We start from the raw sequence: 5,420 nt of genomic DNA, 5'->3' as shown, positions 1-5,420 counted from the left end.
CAAAGTTTGACCATTTTTGCAGGGTAAAACAGATAATGCTTTAACTTTGTTGAGTAGTGTATTCATACAATATTAACACCAACACAAAAAAATTAGTGATTACTACATATAATATTAACATTAATATGTGTGGATCCCTTTGTGTTGTGTATCAACACTACTGTAGTGTGAGTGGTTAGATCCACATCATGTTGGCATTAATATTAATATCAAACGAACATCTTACAATATTAAATGTTATCTCTAATATGCCAATATTTTGTTAAGTGTTACTTTTAGTTATAACTGTTAAGTGTTACTTTTAGTTATGAGTGTTAATTTTAGTTATACCGATATTATAATAATAATTTACCTTGAATAGGAAAACCACATAGCTCATTAGTAATGTTGATGGCTTTTCTACAAAATGTCAATACTTTTTTACTTTGCATAAAATGTTTCTCCTCAGCCCACAAAGTGATGAAGTTATTATGTTTTGACTTTAGTAAACCCGCCATAATGATTATTGCATATGATGGCATTGGATTTGTTTCATAAAATATGTGAGTGTGAAGGTCTTGGTCTCCCTTTATTATACTTTTACATTGACGTCCACCCACTATAACTGTGATTGCTTTAAGTACAGAAATCTAGAAAAAACAATTAAATTAATAAAAACTAAATATGATGACCTCTGTACACAATTAAATAATAATTGATGAACAAATAAAATTTTTATGTTAAAAAATGGAATAAATTTAATAAAGTCAGTCATTACAAGTTAGTTACTACACACCACAGATTACATTATATTCACATTTTTAACTGTCGAATTTCTAGAAGAAGAGCCATAACTAGGTAAAAGATTAATTTCTGAAATACTCTTTATCAAGAAACGAACGAATTGAATTCACAAAGACATGGAATGTCGATAAAGCTTATTTACTGATCATCAACAATGTATAAAGTTGCTACATTAGACAGTATATTGTTGCTCTTTTGATGCTATACAACTTTTATAATTAAATTATTTTCATATTTCTAGAAATAGTAAAAATATTCCAAGTGAACAAAGTTCCTGTTCCATCCTGAACAGGCACTTCGTTCACCTGGAATATTTTTATCATAGAGATGCTTGATTAATAATTACCGATATTATTTTAAAAAATAACGAAACCTTGAAATAATAAATGTTTTTACAAAAATATAAGAAGATATTATATTATTAAATACTAAAATCTTTTTAAGACCGTATATTTTTAAGACCAATCAAAGTCATGTCCCTGTTGTAATCTATGATCAGTTATCACCGATTTAGAAGAAATAATATAACGTATATGTTTACGTTCTACTAATCCAAAAATAACACTCTTCTTTTGAGAAGATGGGTGACAAGAATAAAAATTCAAAAATTTACCCGAAAAAGTGGGTTTATGATACCAAATTAAATATCAACCGATTCTCTTTAATAACCATATTGCGATATCTAAGAAATTCAACGAATCTCCTTCCACTAGCTTCCAAGAGTAATTGAAATCGTGGATGGAAAGAATTAAATGCTGTCAAAAACCCGACTCAATATTAGATGTAGAAACAACCGCACATAAGTCATCTATATATCGATAATAAAAAAGTACTTTATCGTTGAACAACACATCTCTCTCCCTCTCTCTCAGTGAAGAAATTTATAATTGTAAATTCAGTAATTTCCTTTCTTCTTGTTGATGTTTATCAATTGCGGTCTTAAAAATATTATAATATTTATTAATTATGAAGTCTGCTAAAATAAATTAAACTTGAATATTTCACGTCAAAATATTTTTTATTAAAAAAATAAGAAGTGTAGTTGATGTGAGACGAACACTGAATAAAGTAGAGGCAATTATATTGATTTTTTTAGTTGTGCTTAATTGTGCTACAACAATGTGCTAACAACTTTCTTTATTACAAAATTTTCTGAGGTCAACTGATTTCGTGAAATTAACGAAGTTATGCGTCAACCGTTAGGAACGTTTAGGAATAGAAAACTCAAAACCCGTGTATTTTGAGAAAATGCGGGACCAACTTCAAACGTTAATCTCTAGTAAGATGATTCATTCGCTTTGTGCGGAATAGTACACACACATGTATCGAATATTTTTTGTTAATATTGCATACGTGCGTGTGCAAAATCAATACAAATGATATCTACGTAATTTCTTACCTTAGCAGTGTATGTAAATCTGACCTGCGGTGAATCTTGGCAAGGAAATATGCCTCTAGCATATGTAAACTAAAAATCGAGTAATTAATACTGTACACATTAATAGAATTTAATGTTCATTTATTGTACATTCATAACTTACTTGATTGTTAGTTAATAGGAAGGGATGTGTGCCATCAGAAGTTTGATCACTTCTTAGCCAATACAGTGCAAGGGAATCTTTACGCGTTTTATACTCAATCCAAATTTTATAACTGCAAAATATATAGTATATCGTCATATGATATATTTGTATCAATATTTTCTAAAATTTGTAATTTTTGAAAAAAATTTTTTACTTACTTATATACAAAATGAATCTTATCATCGCCATACTTATAATCATGTACCTTTTCATCATTTCTTAATATTTCCATATTTCTTAATATTAATGTCCGCGGTAACATAATAGAAAATTCCTCACTTCCAATATTATCAATACATTTATTAATTTTATATACTAAAGCATTACCAGTAACATCGTCCTTGACAGTTATCTTATCTTCCTGGAATCCGTAGGTATCTAAAAGCTAATTGTTCGATATTATGTATTTATTTCAAAAAATGGAGAAACTGTTCAAAAAAAGGAAAAGTTTACTAACTATTCTGTCACAATCAGCTTTGGATTCTATGAACAAAACTGCCTTTCCGTGAATAACTGTTTCATCAAAATCGATGTATAAATCTAAATCGGTATGAACTACTTTAGCAGTATCTAATAATTAAAAGATATTGGTAAACAAAGGTTCCAAAAATATTCAAATACTTATTATAGATATAATATACGTTAAACATAAAGTATATACGAAATATAATATAACGTTTTTAAAAACATAATATTGTATACAATTTCGTATTGTTTCTACGAAAGGTATTAAAAACGTTGTATTATTAAATATATATTATTGTATATATAGGAAGATATAATACTGCAAGTCATACAATCAAATAATTAAAAAATATGTCTAAAATATGCATGACAGTTTTACTTTTCGAAAATATGCAAGTAAAACCATTCTTGTCCTACGTTTTATATATTTCAAGTCAGTCAAGGAAAGCATACTATATATAAATGCTTAATATTATATTCTCATAAAATTCCGTAATTAAAATACCTGGTTTTACACAAGAATATGGATCATTTGAAGTAAGCGAGTCCATATTTGAAAGATATTGTGTTAACCGTTCCACGTCAAAACTAAAAATAAATCTTTATTCTATTAAATTTCCATAATATAATATAACACTCCTTCTCTTACCCTATCTTCTGTACTATAATGTCATTTTTTCATGTTTACATTTCTCTTTGTTTAGCAACGTATTAGTTTGTTTATTATGTTATCGAGATTTCGCGCGAATCGGTTATGACTTAAAGCCAGTGTCGTACTGCGAACTGCGGAGTCCGTAAGGGCTATTCTACATAGAAGTTGTAACAATCGTAAGACCTCAAATTGTAAGAAATTGACCATTCGAGTATATTTCTTATATTTGATTGTGATTGGGTAGTTTCGTACGATTTAAGACTCCACTATCGTCTACGACTTCTATGTAGACTAGCCATAAGCTCGTGTCATATTACGGATTGAGATGACCATTCGAGTATATTTCTTATATTTGATTGTGATTGGGTAGTTTCGTACGATTTAAGACTCCACGATCGTCTACGACTTCTATGTAGACTAGCCATAAGCCCGTGTCATATTATTGCGGATTGCGGACGCAGATCGGAATGAGATTGCGGTTCGCGCATCGGAATTCAGCCAATCAAGACAGAGCAGCTTTATCTTGATTGGCTCAACTCCGATGCGCGATCTATTTCTTACAATTTATATGTAGTAATAGCCTTTACATGTACTTATTACGGATTGCGGACGCAGATCGGAATGAGATTGCGGTTCGCGCATCGGAATTCAGCCAATCAAGACAGAGGAGCTTTATCTTGATTGGCTCAACTCTGATGCGCGATCTATTTCTTACAATTTATATGTAGTAATATACAAACATGTACATATACAACTCACGGATATAGTGTTATATCCGTGATACAACTGAATTGATAAATTAAGCTCGCACAATAAGGTTTTAATAATTTAACTCATTTAAATCATTGTGCGCGATACAAACCGCTTCTTTATGTCCAAATATTACAATATAATAATATAAAATATTTCTATATAATGAACTCTTATTAAAATTAAAGGAGCAGTCAGATATACATATATACATATAAGTATATCCTGCTTATATTATTAAATATTTTTTTTAATGTAAATGAATACATATCTCTATACTATATTAATTTATTTTCATAATTTTTCTATTATATTCTGTCTGTTCTCCGCATTTGAAAGAATAATTTATAATTATGTAGATGTACATTTTAATTTTTAGTATAAATATTGCAAAATTAAATACTTTCTTCAGATTTTGTATTGTTTAGTATCTATCTTTTTGTTTATAGTGTGTTTATCTTATAATTGTATAAAAATAATTTAAAATGAAATATTAATATAACGATGTAAAAAATAAAGAAATAAATAAATAAAATCAGTTTAACATCGATATACAAAAAAGAGCATCAATTAATTATTAAATTTTTAATCAATTTAATTCGTGATAGTACTACGCGGTAGTTTATTACAGTTTCAAGACCGACTAATGTTCGACGTGCAATTTAAAAAGACTACACATATTAGTATATAAATTTACGCGAAATTATATATAAGTAACTAAGATCGAAGCTAGACTGTCATAGGCTTCGTATTTATATTAAATAAATAAGAGTTTAATAATTTCCGATATAAGGATTTTTTATATATATGTATATGTGTATGCTATGTCAAAATATGCTAAACTAAAATACAAAATGCTTTGTAACATAATTGTTAGATTGAACGAACTTACCCAAGTGAAGTTCGATCCTAATTATGCCCCTTGTCTCGTCCGGATGGATATATAACTGTGTAGTCGTGCCCCTGCACGCGTCCAGACAACAAAGTTCAAATAGCACTGCTAAAATTTGAGGAGTGCAGGTAGAGCGCGCTACCCGTACCTCCCCCCTGGCGTTCGCAGCGCGCGCCCTCAGCTTCATTAGTTCAAATGACAAAATGGCAAATCACGACTAATATGGGGAGGGAATAGTTGAAAAAATGAGGGAGGGAGGCTCCATCCGGACGAGACAAGGGGCATAATTAGGATC

General features: G+C 29.6%; 1 long non-coding RNA gene across 1 annotated transcript; it reads right to left on the bottom strand.

Moving 5' to 3' along the window:
* Nucleotides 1-530: 530 nt before the first annotated feature.
* On the bottom strand, nucleotides 531-2,588 carry LOC108783052 (uncharacterized). The gene is made up of 4 exons (XR_001941013.1): nucleotides 2,525-2,588; nucleotides 2,325-2,436; nucleotides 2,183-2,251; nucleotides 531-629 (listed from the first exon to the last, which is right to left on the bottom strand). It is a non-coding gene; the product is annotated as an uncharacterized LOC108783052 (long non-coding RNA).
* Between the last annotated feature and the right edge of the window lie 2,832 nt (nucleotides 2,589-5,420).

The sequence above is a fragment of the Cyphomyrmex costatus genome, unplaced genomic scaffold, assembly GCF_001594065.2.
Source record: "Cyphomyrmex costatus isolate MS0001 unplaced genomic scaffold, Ccosl1.0 scaffold1409, whole genome shotgun sequence".
NCBI lineage: Eukaryota > Metazoa > Arthropoda > Insecta > Hymenoptera > Formicidae > Cyphomyrmex > Cyphomyrmex costatus.
This window is presented reverse-complemented; position numbering and strand designations above follow the sequence as displayed.